The sequence below is a fragment of the Caretta caretta genome, chromosome 10 (assembly GCF_965140235.1).
Source record: "Caretta caretta isolate rCarCar2 chromosome 10, rCarCar1.hap1, whole genome shotgun sequence".
Taxonomy (NCBI): domain Eukaryota; kingdom Metazoa; phylum Chordata; order Testudines; family Cheloniidae; genus Caretta; species Caretta caretta.
Genome location: NC_134215.1, coordinates 2,368,061 through 2,383,996, shown reverse-complemented (window position 1 = coordinate 2,383,996; position 15,936 = coordinate 2,368,061). Strand labels below are relative to the sequence as shown.

At 45.2% G+C, this 15,936-nt stretch overlaps 1 protein-coding gene across 9 annotated transcripts in view; it reads left to right on the top strand.

The window, feature by feature from the left end:
- TNRC6A (trinucleotide repeat containing adaptor 6A) overlaps nt 1-15,936 on the top strand; it is a 189,630-nt gene that overhangs the window by 85,132 nt on the left and 88,562 nt on the right. For 2 of the 9 annotated variants that reach the window (XM_048865733.2, XM_048865735.2), the window contains exon 3: nt 3,357-3,537. The exons of the other annotated variants lie outside the window; for them this stretch is intronic. The gene's annotated coding sequence lies outside the window, so the exon portion shown is untranslated. The remainder of the gene's footprint in view (nt 1-3,356; nt 3,538-15,936) is intronic. 9 annotated transcript variants of the gene reach the window in all.

Here is a 15,936-nt window from a genome sequence, read left to right as displayed (position 1 = left end):
ATCCTCTCTCTTCCACTCAGCAAATATGCCAGGAGGAAAACACAATCAGAAGGAAATTAGGGCCCAGCTACAGTGAATCCCTGTTCCCCATAACAGAGGGTGGGATAGGGCAGAAAGGGAAGCTCAGCCCAACGGCTCTGCAGAACTTTTATAAGGAAACCCCCAAACAAATGAAATGTTCCCGGCTTGGGATTCATTACTGCTATTATTATTTAATATTTCTGCTGCGGGAGCACCTAGGGGCCTCGGCCAGGTTGCAGGCCCCGAGTGTTAATTGCAGTCTAAACATATGGTCCCTGTCCCACAGAGCTTACAATCTAAAAGCAGAGGGATAAACAAGTGGTGTCCTCACAGCTTCTCACTGGCCAACCCACTACCAGATCTCGTTATCCAGGGTTGGGCTCTGTTCCTTCGGTGCCACTCCCCACTCCGGGACCCTGAGCCAGTGTGTGGTTTCAGCGAGGAGCCCTGGGAAACTTAGTGGGTCTGACTTCCAGCTCAGGCACATCTTGAACGCAGGCTGAGACTGAGAGTAGGGTGAAGATTTAGGGGGCGCCTGCATTACAGCTCTGCTGAACAGTCAGATCTGTGTGACGGTGCTGAGCCATAGAGGATGAAGAACAGGAAATCTACAGCCCCTTTAACAAACAGACATGACCATACACGTGGCCATAAGGATGGGATCCAATCACTCTGGTAGCCATTGTTGCTGCTCTGTGCACCAAGCAGTGACCCTTGACTTAATCACAGCGAGTCAATGAAATCTCTAAAGCAGCTGACGTTGTGAAGGTCCCTTATCTCTTCACCTCCCACGAGGCAGTCTGGATCACCATTCTCGCCTTCTGTTTTTTGCCCCTCCCTGCCATAGCAGCCGCTCAGCTTGGCTCAAATGCCATGTCCCTGGTGTGGCCTCATGTCTAACCATCTCAGTGGCTGTTGCCGTTAATTGTGTGCCTGACATGTGACTCGCTGCTTGGTGACACTTTAATGCCGTGATAGATCACTCCGTATTTCACTGTTTGGGCTTGGTACGCTGCCCTCTCTCTTTCACTTCCCTCTTCGTTCTTAAAGGCCTCGCCAGTCCCTCCAGGGGTTGGCAGACCACCCATGGGAGAGGGAGCCTAGTCAGAAATGTCAGATGTAATCCAGATGCCCTGGACTCTGGCATGCCGCCTCCCCCAACACAGTTATGTGCCAGATTCTTTCTTGATAGTAGATGCCACAATGTCAGCTGTTTAGATACTGAGTGTTGAGCCATTTATGTTTGCATGCTTAACAAATGACAATACCAGGTACAGTCAAAGAAACCCAAACCTCCTCCCCCCGACACACACATCAGTTTGGTCCCCCACTGAGATTGTGCAGATGCAGAACTCTCCTGTTCTCCGTGGACTGCAGGCCACCCGTATGAGGCCTGCAGCCATGTGAGTTGTACTCGTCAGTATCTCCTGTCTTTGTTTTAGTTGGAGATCAGCTAACCTGCAGAATGGACATTTGGTTCTTTAGCTGTCTGTACTTGTCTGCACATGATGCCACCTGCAAACCAGCTATGGGGCTTCTCTTGGGCCAAACCTAACTGAACTCACTTCAGCTTGGTGCAGATCACTTAGAGCCTTTCAAGTGTATTTGCTAAAGGAGCCAAGAAGTCCCAGCATAAGATGTTCCAAACTATTAGAATCTCTTATGTCTGCATGGTTGGCCCGAGGTTATCACAAGTACAGGGTTTTGTAAAATTCATAAATTTCAGGCCCTTTTGCTTCTGGTCAACCCTGCAATCCTGAAGCAGTGGCCTCTCTCATAGAGTCACAGTTCTGTTTCCATCATTGGCTAGAACTAGGCAGGTAAAAATAAAGCCAGAGTTTCCAAATCAGAGGAAAGGGGTTGGTTTGAGCTTGGGCAGTTCTTCTTCAAACAGGTTCTCCCATTCCCCCTGTGAGTGGGAGGCTGCGATAATGGGGAAGTTTTCTTTTGCCCTGCACAAAGAAAATAAATGCATTTCTAGCTGTACTCCTGTGTAGAAAGTGAAAGTAGAGGCTTGGCCTCAGGAAGTTGTGGAGTCCAGGCCAGTTCTGGCTCCTAACAAGAGACAGCATCTACAGTAACTAGCACAAATGTAAGTAATGTTCTCATCACACAGCCAGTCCTTACCTTGAGATGCTGTTAAATTAGAAGGGAAATCTATTTCCCGTACAAAAAAAAAAAGCGCGCAAACTCTGTCTTAAATATAGATATATGATATGTAAATGAATCTGACAACTGAGTGAATAAAAAATGAAGGTTTAAATTATTGAGGGATAGGAGGAGATGGTGCATGCAAATAGCATTAATGTAGAAAGAGGCAGCTCTCTGAACAAGGAAGGGAGGTTTTGAAACGTAATTATTTCTTTTAAGAAACGGGCTACATATTAAATAAAAGCCAAAACCAGCACATGTTTATTTCAAAGGCTTTTCTTTCTATTATGTTGCTTCATTCCACTGTGGTATTTTTTTCCCCCTGCAAAGCAATGAGAGGAATTGGAGGCTGCTGAATATTTTAGCTTTAATTAAAATAAGATAAATTAAGTTTTGATTGCTACATGGGAATAAATGAGTCCCAGAGCCTACCGATCACAGGCTCTTGGCTTGCATTGAGATGGCAGGCGGAAGGTGTTTGCTAATTGATTTGGTGGGGACAGAACCTTTTCCAGCCTGACTGTTGTTGTAATCAAATTATATTATCACCACCACCACAAGAAAAACTGTGATGGGTCTGAGAGCATTTTGAAGAGTAATGTTTATTCAACGCAACTCAAAAATATACTCTAGGCTGAGATCTCAGCCAGCCAGTGGGCACTAATTATATTTAACCCATGAAAAACCAATCTGGTGAGCTTATTGTTGTTGTTTTTTAAGCTCCACAATACAAATAAAGAGAGAATGCAGTGTACCAAGCTGGGGTGGTTTCTGTGCCCTTGTAACTCCAGAACGACTTTCTCAGAGGGAAATGTTTTGGGGGTAGGGGATGCTAGTTGTTTAAAGTGGAAAACAGAAAATCAGTTGGTTATTTTTTTAAGTAGTGAAGTTGCCAAGATATTTTCAGTGGGGGAATGGCTTCCTTGTATACACAGTAAATTTTTAATTGCCATTTGCATATTTACATTTATACCTGTATGAGCCTTCTAAGGGCTGACAGGACAGGTTACTGTGTTTCGTTTTCCTAATTCCAATGCATGGTGGCTTGGGAGAAGCTGTTAAAGCTATAGATCAAAATGTCATTTATTAGAAAAGTGCCTGCCTAGGGATTCTGGTTCTTAATTTATTATTTGTTGTGTGCTGACAATGTGCTCTGCCCTATTCTGTCTAATCTATCTTTCTAGCTATTTATATGGCCCTCATCACTGTAGTACTTGAGTGCCTCCCATCGCTTAAAAAATGACAGCGTTGTCTCTCTTCCTGGCCTGACAAGAGAAGCAGCGTGGGGGTGCTTTTCTTCAGTTATTTATTTCAAGTGAATGAACCTGTGAGAAGGAAGAAGCTGTTGTGGGGAACAGAAAAAAGGTGGGTGTTTGAATGCAGCTGAGGGGTAGTGTCCATTCTTATTTCTTTACAGGGGCAAGTTCCATAATCATGGTCCGGCTTCTCTGCAAGTTCTGTCAGTTGCAAATCTCCCCTCAGTAGCTGGCACGCAGCTGTCCTGGGTAGCCAGGGTCACGGGGGGAGAGATGGGCTGACTTGACAGTTTGGCGGCAGATGCCTTTGCTGGAAGGTGTAGCCTTTTATCTTATGTAAAGTGAATTTAGTAATATTGTATTACAACACCGTGGGTTCGGCTCTGGGGGCTACAGTTTCAATCTCCAGCAGAGTGAAAGTCACCTCTGCTACTTGCTTCAGATTTAGAGTCTCTAGGAGCATATAAAGACCAAGGGTAGTGACCACACGGAGATTTCACAAGTAGAAGGTCTAGTCTGTTTTATAAGTTTTATTAAAGTTACAGTTAAAGTTTTGATTACCCATGCATATAGAAATTCATTAAAGACCTATGCAAAAGTTACAAATATAGTCATACTTACATCCTTAATGATATTCTTAAGGTCCGATGGCTGCCTGGCCAATTGATCATCGGTACAGGGATGGTTTCTGCTAGAGTTTTCCCAGAGGGAACTCAATTTTCCTAATTTGGGCACTCTTTTTTTTTATAATGTGATTTTGACTCTACCTTATTAGCATTTATGCACATAGTGCATCCTGCAATTAGGGCATGTGTTAGATAAATGTGACGACTGAGTATTTTATAAGCAAAAAAATTTTGTTCCTGTTAATTTTTTCCAATCTCACCCATTGGTACATTTTTTCCTGTAATCTTGTGGTATAGGGTCATTCTTTGGTCACTTACTTATGTTAAGCATTATTTAAGCCTATGGGCTAGTATGGCTAAGCTAAAATCTTTTCGGCCTCAGCCTGTAGGCCTTGCATTGCAGCCCTACTTACTTAGATACCTAATGCATATTTATCCCTTCTGACTACTGATCAATCTGATACTTCTATAATCCTACACCTTTACTCTGTTTAGCATACAATAGTTATATGTGACATAACATGTTAGTTAATCATAACATCACACCATAAACTCAAATCACTGGCTACATAGGGATGATTAACGGAGGAGAGATCTTCAAGGCACTTCCCTTTTCCCATTAGCATGGTTTCAGTCTTACCTGGATTCGGTGTCAACCAATTGCTCTTCGTCCAGGTGCTGATCTCAGAAAGGCTACCAGAAAGCTGTGGGGTGGTGGTATTTTCAGTCGCCATGAAGGACATGTAGAGCTGGATGTTGTCCTCCTATAGTTGACCCTTCAGCCCAAGCTTCAGCTGGATGGAGAAACCACCTGGTCCTAGATTTGGGAGTCATCCAGGCAGGACACAAACACATACTGTGTATTTTAGGTGATCAGTCCCACAGCACAAAGAATAAATACTCAAAGCTCATCTTCACTACACATCATTTATGAGTCACCCATAGACTCAAATGTGTTGGAATAAACCATTCACTGAATAATTTTAATCACAAATACAAAGTCTATGTGCAGATAATTTGAGAGCACAAAGAGGATGAATTTGCTGAATAAACTGTTCAGTGTGAATTGTTGTCCAGAACAGTCCAGCAGGCACCTGGACCTGGTGCATTAAAGCAGCTCCTCGCACATACAGGCACCCTTTCTATTGACCAAACAAGGGAAAGCTAATTCCTTCCTGACCCCCTCGGGTTTTCAGGTTGTGCCCTGAAGGGTGAGATCCACTGCCCTTTTGACTAGGCTGTTATCTCAGTAGCTGTCTAAGATGTAGGTCTTCACGTCTCTACTCAGACCGTTGTTACATTCCACTAACTCATGGATCGACTCAAGCGTAAAATTTTCCTTCATGAATGAGTCTGGCACTGACCAAACCTGGAGCGTGCAGGAGATACTTGAATTTTGCCATGGAGTCTAATTTGTGAGAAACAACAGTCTGCCGAAGCCCATCTAGATGACTTTAATTTCAGATTATGTCAATTGTCTGTCTGTCATTGTAGCATCTAAACGCTTTCCAGCTAAATTATATCTGCAAGGAAAGACCCCCTAGTGGAATTCATGGAGTCTTCTGAACTTCTCCTTTACCTGGTCCAAGGAAGGCCTGTGGTGGATATAAATAAAACACCTGCCTGCTTTCTTCCACACTACCCCTTCTTGGAACGTTCTCCCTCAATTAATCCATAAAGACACTGCCCACTTCAGCTTCTGCCAGAATGCCGCAAGTAACCAGCCAAAGTGTAACTAGTGCATTTGTGGGGCAGGTGGGAAGAGACAATACTTTCTCAGGCAGTCCACAAGCACGGACAAGGTTGCTCCCAAAATGACAAGTCTGAGTTTGAAATGAATTTTCAAAGATAAATAGATAGCAGGAAAGTGAAATAAATCTCCCCCCACAGACCTCCCTACACCCTGGTGCACTGCATCTGATGCAGAATTCACGTTAATGAGATTCTCCTAATATGCAGCTAAAATAAATAGCTAATGTACATATGATTTTTTTTAATTACATAAATTTGATTGTCTGCCTCCCTAGCACCCTTCTTGTGTTACTTGTACGACAAGGAAGCTCCTTGGGGGCAGTGACCACGTCTACCTGTGTGTGTGTGTACTGTGCCTAGTACAATACAGCCCCAGTCGTGACCAGAGACCATAATATAATATACCTCACAGTTATAGTGGGAAAGCTTTATCAAACAGGAAAGCAGCATGCCCTGGATTAGTCTAATCTCCTTGAAAAATTGTCCCCTGGCCAACCTCCCCCTTCCCCTGACTGAAAATGCTTTATATCTAGCTTCCTCACACTTTATCCTGGGCTATATCAGCTGCAGCATCCCAGAGGAACATAGCTGTCTTGGTAGGTCATGGTTGGAGAGACAGTCGCTGATGGATCTGGGTCCCAACCATTGATGGTTTTGAAGATCAGGACAGGGCCTTGGACTGGGAGCCAGTGGAGGGACTGGAGCCCAGGAGTGATGCGCTCACAATGGCTTTTCATAATGAGAAACCAGGCTACCTTATTCTTTTTGAGCAAGGGCTTCTGCATTGTTTCCATGTTCCTCCCTAGATACAATGAGTTACAGGAATCCAGTTGAGAAGTGACGAGTGCATGGACCAGGAGTTGAGGGGGTGACATTTCCTTGCAAGCTGCAGATAGAAGGCTTTTTTCACTGCCAGGTCATCTAGGCTTATTGACAATGGAGCACAATTCTTAGGCTTTGCCTCACTTTGGAAAATTGGGGCAGATGTCTTGTTTGGAAGAGCTGCTTTCTTGGAAGCATTCCCTCTTCCAGCTAGCATCTTTGGCCTTGTTTAGATCTAGTTTGACCCAGCCGCTTTCTGTTCAGGTGCTGATCTCCTCTAAGCATTGTGTCATGCTAGTGATGGTGTTGGTTGTGTCTGTGAGAAATGAGTTGCACAACTGAGTGCCATTGGCTCATTACAGCAAGTGCCTACAGTGTTGGAAACACCTCCCAGAGTGGTCTTATATAGCTATTGAAGAGGAGTGGGGACAGGATAGACCAGTGGGACTGGACAGATGAGGGCTTTTGGAGAACAGGAGCAGTTATCCTCCACCACAACCTCACTGACCCACTGTTGTTCTATATCCAGCTGCCTTTCCACCATTTCATGCACGTGGATCAGCAGCACCATGGGCTTGGCTGTGTCAAAAGTTGCAATGAGATCAGGTAGTAGGAGCATTGTGAGATGGCCTGTATCTTCTGCCATGTCACCACCACCTTCTAGTGTCCCTAGGGTTGTCTCCTGACTGGTCCTGTCCTGAAGCATACAGGATGTGGGCAGATGTCACATGACGTCACTACTTTCTCAAGGATTCTGTCTACCAATGGGGTGTTCGGCCATCATTGCTGGGTTTCATTGTGGTATCTGGGCACTGCACTATCTCACCCATGCCTTTGCATTACAAAAGGGAGCAGTGTGCCACTCTGGTGCCTCATGTTCTGTGCTCTTTGGAAACATATCTTAATAGTTCTGCTAAAACCACGGACACAGACATTTTCAAAGAACTGTGTTTGCCAGCAGCCCCGCAAGGCCAGAACTGTCCACGCCCAGGCTGATGCGCCATCCTGCACTGCCAGCAGAAGAGATGAGGTTTCGTCCCACACCTCCGCTTGCACATCAGCGCTGTGGGAGACCAGGGCTGAACTTTGGGACAGACCGCACAGCGCTCAGGCCTGAGGCCTGCATTTCTTGGCTTTTCTGGATTTGAGTCCGACCTGAGTGTAGCTTTCTTTTCTCTCTGGTTTGGCCTTCTTAGTCTCCATGGCAACGTGTATTCCCTTCTGCAGAGGCATCATGCTTTGCTTGCCACTTCCTAGCTTTGCATTTGTATTCTGCTCCTTTGTCTTCTGTTATGCCTTGGCAGCCGGCCAGGCCAGGCATCCATTTCAAAGCAGCCTTTGTTTTATTGGCAAAATGGCTAGTCAGAACCGTATGTGATTTAATCAGGCTGAGAACATTTTGTTTCCTTGCTTTTTTTCTTCTCCCACAACTGTAGCCCATTTGTTCAGTGGAGCTGGGTTTTACCTGAGCTCCCCAGTGGGAGGAAATACCATGGCTAGCCGCTCAGCCCACTAGGAGAATCTCATTAACGTGAATTCTGCATCAGATGCAGTGCACCAGGGAGTAGGGTGTAGGGAGGTGTGTGGGGGGAGATGTATTTCACTTTCCTGCTATCTATTTATCTTTGAAAATTCATTTCAAACTCAGACTTGTCATTTTGGGACTTGTCCGTGCTTGTCGACTGCCTGAGAAACCCAACAGCTGACACCCCAGTCCCCCTTTCTAGGACAGCGGAGAAAGCACCTAAAGAAGAAAGCAGAGGCCAGACTATGGCTTATGCACCCATCTTCCCCCTTTACTTGCCTGTGTCTGCCTTCTCCCCGTTGCCATGGTGGGAAGGTCAAACACTGAGCAGCTGTGGGGGATTTTAATTGCCAGAGAGCTTCAAATGAGCCATTTTTCTTCCTCTCTTGAGGCAGGTTTGAGTCTCAGCAGATGTGTGTGTGTGGGGGTGCCTATGACTGTGTTTTTAAAAGTATGTAAATAGATATGCAAATAAGATGGGGCCCTTGGACTCCTGGCACGTTGCCAGCGTGGCCCTGGGTATCATAGATCTGAAGTCCTTGCTACTGAAACTGCTCCGAGACTGATGTCTGCTTTGTTGCATTGAGAGCCCTCACTCTTCTGAGGTGCAATGAGGCAGCGTTGGGGACTGCAAAGAGAGGCAGTTGCTCTGCACCAGTGACTGGCTAGGACAGTCACGGAGTGTCCACTCCCTATATAGCACTAACACCAGAGATGAGAGGGGAGGAAAAAAGGATGGTGATTTTGAAACTAAAAAGATTTGGGGCTTCAATCAGTCCCAGATCAGAAGAACCATCCTCCTAGCACTGATAAGAAGCAGAACAGCAACAGCAGCAGCAGCAGCATGTCCTCAGACACAAGCATCACTGAAACAGGGAGAGAGCTTGGTAGCAAAATGGTGGAAGAAATGATACCACAGTAATGGGGGGGAAACATGAAGGTTTCCAATCCTCTCTACATTCTGTCTTGAAAGACCTGGCTGAGAATCAGGGAATGCTAGACCTGCGGGAGCTCAGCAGGAACTTGAAGACAGGCTCCTGACCTTGCAAAAGAAATTGCAACGGTTTGAGGAATGAGCAGAAGAGGGTTAAATCAGGGTCATTGGGAAAGTATTCCCATGTCCTACCCAATGCCCACCCTCTTCTCTTTTAGATGACCCTGATGCAAAGACACCTATCAAGTCTCCCAAACAGAGTTTATCGTTAAAATGTACCTACAGCCACATGCATGTTTGCTCTTGGATTTGCAGAATTCCTGTGGCATGATGCAGATCGTTAGTGCACTGGGTGCCAGGGATTCTCTTGACCAGAGAGGAATCAGCTTTACATATTCCCATGCTATAAAGTGCAGAAACAAGCATTCCAAGTGTTCAGGTTGCATTACTCTGCTGCAAATCAAGCAGCCAAACCAATGGCAGGAGCCCAGGCTAGTGCAGACACCAAAGCTCTGGACTTGGAACAAAGCAGGTTAGGGGTTCTGCAATTAGCCATCTTTAGCCTTCACTTAACTGTGGCTCAGGGCAGTGGGGAGCAGGAAGGAGGAAAACTGCTTGCTCCTGGGGCCACTTCCGTTGTGTGGAGATTGTTGTTCTGTTCTATGACGGGTGTGGACAGGGGGTGCAGCTGTAGGAGGACAGAGATTTCATTTCTCTAACTCTCAGCCAATCTGTGAAGTGTTTTATTACATCAGTAGGACAAGATGTAAAATCAACGTCCTCACCACTGGGAATGTGATTGCTAAAGATCCCCTGGCACTTGTTGCTGGAGTAGAGGTGTAAAGCCACATGTCCTGGCCAAATTACAGTTTAGGAAATCATACTGTGCCTTCTTAAATTCCTTGTGTGCAGTGTAGTTGGTCCCAAGATATTAGAGAGACAAGGCAGGTGAGGTAATATCGCTCTGTGGGTCTGGCTACACAGCAAAGAAAAACCCACAGCTGGCCTGTGCCAGCTGACTCAGTCTCCCGGGGCTCGGGTTGCAGGACTGGGTTTTCGCTGTGAAGAATTCCGGGCTCAGGCTGGAGCCCAAGCAGTGAGACCCTCCCACCTCACAGGGTCCTAGAGCCCATGCTCCAGCCCAAGCCTAAGCGTTTACACAGCAATGAAACAGCCCCACAGCCCAAGTTGCTGTCTAGTTGCTGTGTAGACATACCGTGTGTGTCTCGAAAGCTTGTTTCTCTCACCAACAGATGTTGGTCCAATAAAGTATATGACCTCCCCCACCTTGTCTCCTTAGGTTCCTTGGTAATTTAAGTGAATACAGTATTCCCCTCACTTCTTGTCTTAACCTGCTGAGCAGTGGTGCTCTGCTAGACAGCTGCTGTAGTGCGGTCATGAGTAAAGTGATTCCTGTGAGCAGAAAGATCGTAAGGCACTTTGGGAGGAAATGTCCTGTATAAATGTAACTTCTTGTTGCTGTACTGTTGGAGTTGGATGGCTTCCTTCACAAACAAATGTACACAACATTTCTTTGGATTCTTATCTGAAACCTTGTTTAGCTCTGTCCTCTTTTTTTTCATGGCAAGTGGAGATGAGACCATTTCTTACAAGAGGGAACCATTGCTGTCATGGTGGAGCTGCTTTGGCAAACACAACAGTGAGGGATTTGAAAGTGAAAAGTCTAGAATAGAGAGTAAGGCAGTAACCAGCCACTAACATACTAACTCATGGTGATCTGGGGAAGCCCCGGACAACTGGAAAAAGGCTAATGTAGTGCCCATCTTTAAAAAAGGGAAGGAGGAGGATCCGGGGAACTACAGGCCAGTCAGCCTCACCTCAGTCCCTGGAAAAATCATGGAGCAGGTCCTCAAGGAATCAATTCTGAAGCACTTAGAGGAGAGGAAAGTGATCAGGAACAGCCAGCATGGATTCACCAAGGGCAAGTCATGCCTGACTAATCTAATTGCCTTCTATGATGAGATAACTGGCTCTCTGGATGAAGGGAAAGCAGTGGACATGTTGGTCCTTGACTTTAGCAAAGCTTTTGACACTGTCTCCCACAGTATTCTTGCCAGCAAGTTAAAGAAGTATGGGCTGGATGAATGCACTATAAGGTGGATAGAAAGCTGGCTAGAGTGTCAGGCTCAACGGGTAGTGATCAATGGCTCCATGTCTAGTTGGCAGCCGGTATCAAGTGGAGTGCCCCAAAGGTCAGTCCTGGGGCCAGTTTTGTTCAATATCTTCATAAATGATCTGGAGGATGGTGTGGATTGCACCCTCAGCAAGTTTGCAGAGGACACTAAACTGGGAGGAAAGGTAGATACGCTGGAGGGTAGGGATAGGATACAGAGGGACCTAGACAAATTGGAGGGTTGGGCCAAAAGAAATCTGATGAGGTTCAACAAGGACAAGTGCAGAGTCCTGCACTTAGGACGGAACAATCCAATGCACTGCTACAGACTAGGGACCGAATGGCTCGGCAACAGTTCTGCAGGAAAGGACCTAGGGGTTACAGCGGACGAGAAGCTGGATATGAGTCAACAGTGTGCCCTTGTTGCCAAGAAGGCCAATGGCATTTTGGGATGTACATGTAGGGGCATTGCCAGCAGATGGAGGGACGTGATCGTTCCCCTCTATTTGACACTGGTGAGGCCTCATCTGGAGTACTGTGTTCAGTTTTGGGCCCCAAACTACAAGAAGGATGTGGAAAAATTGGAAAGCGTCCAGCGGAGGGCAACAAAAATGATTAGGGGACTGGAACACATGAGTTATGAGGAGAGGCTGAGGGAACTGGGGATGTTTTATCTACGGAAGAGAAGAATGAGGGGGGGATTTGGTAGCTGCTTTCAACTACCTGAAAGGGGGTTCCAAAGAGGATGGCTCTAGACTGTTCTCAGTGGTAGCAGATGACAGAACACGGAGTAATGGTCTCAAGTTGCAGTGGGGGAGATTTAGGTTGGATATTAGGAAAAACTTTTTCACTAGGAGGGTGGTGAAACACTGGAATGCGTTACCCAGGGAGGTGGTGGAATCTCCTTCCTTAGAAGTTTTTAAGGTCAGGCTTGACAAAGCCCTGGCTGGGATGATTTAATTGGGTATCGGTCCTGCTTTGAGCAGGGGGTTGGAGTAGATGACCTCCTGAGGTCCCTTCCATCCCTGATATTCTATGATTCTATGATACTGGATGTGCACAGGAATGCTGCTGGCCTGTTCTTGTAATTCTGTTTTTAGTGATGACCAAGACTAACTGCCAGGATTTGGCATAGTTTGCAAATGATATAATGCATACTGCAGGTGGGGACACACAAATCCCCTGGTTTGGAAAGGCTGGGAACAGGGAGTTGCAGGGGGTCATTTTCCTGTGTTTCTTCATGCAAATAGCTCACTTTTGGGGGTGGAGGAGTGGGAAAAGGAAGTGCAGTGGGGCTCGGTCACCTTAACAGAGCCAGTTATTTTGAGTAAGTACATGCCCAGTACAGGAAACCATTTCAAAGAAGGAGCATTAGAGGCAGTTCTTAAATATAAGTAATTGTTCACAGAAATGTCCCCCTTTTGCTCCTGAGTGCATTTGTCTATACAGCACATTGTTACTACAAATAACATAAGTGATTATTCCTCACAGAGCCACCCTCTCCCATCACAGAGCGTCATGACTGATTCCTACATGCTGTAGAAGACATACAATATCAGATTATTCCTGGACTATTAATACATTCAAGTGAGGATATACTAAAGCAGCATCTTGATACTCTTACATGCTGCCCTTGAAGAGTGATATCATTCTGTGACTGGGTAATAAATTATCTGTACCACAGGAATTCAAAAGCCCTACAATGCAAAATCCTCCCGTTCATTAGAGATCTCACACCACTGGCTGTATTTGAGATTCACATTTTGGCCCCTGCCTTCATCATCTGGGAAAAGTCCCTTTGGATCTGTGTGGGAGGGGGGAGACGCACCCAGATCAATGGGACCAAAGAGAGCTTGGATTTTGCACAGCCTACGTTAGAATCATTCTCTTAAGGCTGACATTAGCTTTTGGGTATCTGAGTGGTGAGAGTTATTTTAAGTATCTATTTGAGGAAGTGCTCTTTATCTTATGAAACTTATATTTTAGAATACTTTCCTCTTCTGCAGCAAATTTACAATCATTAATCAGTGCTCTTTACAATCATTAATAAATTAAGTCTCACACTCTGTGAGTTATGGCAGTGTCCTTTAATAGCTGCTGGAAGCTGAGTCTCAGAAGGTAAGTGACTTTCACAAGGTCCTACAACAAGTCCATGCCACAAGCAGGAACAGAATCCAGGAGTAGTGACTTGTGGTCTTGTGTTTTAATTGTTAACCCATGTTGCCTGCCTAAAGGCAAAGAAACTTTGCTGTAGAATGTCTATCCAGCCTGGGACAGTCACAGGAGGTAATTAGTTCCAAAACACCTGCTGTAGTATGTGTAACTGTTCCACAAACCTGCTCTAGCTCCATGTCTGATTCTCCGTCATTCAAGAACTCACCAGACTACTATCCCTTTGAACTCCTGCAACACACAGTATTGCTGGTGCAGAAGAAAACAATTTGGTGCAGACTAAAAACAGTGTGTATTATTATTGTACAGTAATGCAAAATGAAATGGCCCAAGTCTGCAAGTAATCTAGCTGTATTAGATAGTGGTGCTATGGAATAAGTCATTAAATAGCCATTGCTTATAAAGAGATTTATCTGCAATAGACAGGGGCGTAAGAGAGTCTGAACAAATACGGGCAGCAATCCTAACAACCGGAGTGGACCAGCTGGGCCGAGTTGTATGTGCATCCTCCACCTGGACCTAGCTAGACCTCCTCCTTCATCTATGCTACTAAACATACGTGCTCTGTTGGGACCAACCTCCTCTTTCAGGGCTTGTGACACCTCGCTGCAGCCACGCCTTACCACTGTGCTGCACAGTGTTGTGTGGTGTAAAGACTCCACGGTGGGGGGAAGAGTCCCAGAGCCCAGGCTCCAGCCCAAGCCCAAAATGTCTATGCTGCAATTCGATAGCCCCGCAAGCCCTAGTCAGCTGACACCAGCCAGCTGTGGGTGTTTTATTGCAATGTAGACATACCCTGAGAACCTGAGCCAAAGCCTATTGAAGTCAATGGAAAAATTCAAGCCTTGAAAGCAATTCTAAAATAATTCTGATCACTGAAGACTGGGCAGTGCAGACTGGAGGAAGCTGCAAAAAGGAAAAGAACAATGAACACATCCATGTGATATTTCTTTGGAAGTGTAATGGAACCCTGATAAATAAATAAAGATTGAAAACGTCTATTGCAGTGCACCACTTAGGAGACCAGGGGACGTGAGGAAGGAATAATTGGCTGGATGCAGAGTGAAATTTAGGCTCAGCAATTCCATTTTACTGCTGGCAGCTTTCCCAAATGCAGACCAGGAGAAGCAAGTTGGGCCAGCTTTAAAACACAGGGCAATTCTTTTTCTCTTTTATTATTTTTTTTGCAGATTTAAAGGATAGGATTACATTTTCATTTAATAACCCCTATTGCCTGCTCTCCCGACTCTGATCACCCTGTGTAACGGTGATAAAGCTGGAAATGCAAGTGAAGCCTGGAGGCTAGGCTGTGAATTTTCTTTTCCTGAGCACAGATCTAATGGCTGTTTGTTATTGCGGCCTGTGAAATAGGCACTGGCTGTTTAATCGCGAGTCCTACGATGAGATTTTGCTCTTTTTGGCTGCATTCCAGCTCTTGCTGAAGGAGAAGCCAAATCCTTTTTGTTCGCAACTTCAAAATCTGTCATACTCTTTTTCTCTTCCTGGTTAAGGATCCTACAAAGACTGAAGTAATCCTTGCTTATGCAAGAAGTCCAGTTGACTTCACTGGGACTGCTTGTGTGAGTAAGAAATAAATTACTGGTATAAGTAAAGATTGTCTGATCAGTCCCTTTATGATAAGCCCTTAGCACAGGGCTAAGACCATTTAAAAATGCTCCAAACATAAATACTGTAAATAAAAGCTCTATAGTGATCTGAGAAAGGAGGGTTCTTGTAGAGTAAGACACAGTCTCTGTGTGTTAACAAGAAGATTGTTTCCCCCTGTCTGTCAGATCAGCTAATTTGGATTATTTAAATCAAGTGCAATTTTGAAAACAATCTGTTTTGCTCATGACAGCTTCTTCATTCTGTGTAATGATGCTGAATGTAACAAGCGGCAAAGGGTTATTGACTGCAAATTCACCACATTCCCAGGCCTGCACTTCTCACATTGACTTATAAAAGGAGCCTCTCGCTTTATTTTCCCCAGACATTAGGCAGAAAGTATTTTCTAACATGTCGGCTTTACAACTTCACACTGAAGCCCTCATTTTGTATGAAGACTTGACAGCAAATTGCAGATAAAGGGAAGGGTGGGGGGAGTAGGAAACATTGAAATGGTGCCAGCTTGTTTTTAACTATTTTTAGTCAGAACATTTCTTTATCTTCTGCATTTTTCTTTCTTTCCCTTTTCTTTTTGTTGTTGGTTGCATTATGTGAACATCCTAATTAAGGAGAAAGTTACACTGGTAGTTCCAGAAGGAATGAACTATGTGTCTCCATCAGGATGTCAGGTCACACTCAATAGGTTTGGGTGGCAGCTGACTTGCAATGCTAGGCAGGGGCTAGGAAAAAAGTGTGTGGAGGGATCGGTGACCAAAAGGCCACATTTAATTAATGGTGAAAGTGTAACATTAAATGATCCACACTGGGCAACTGCCTGAACTCACTAGGCAGGATTTGCACCCTTGGATAGAAGTTCCCATTATTAGTAACTGTTTGTAGTACTGTAGTGCCTAGGAGGCCTAGTTGTCCTAGGGGCC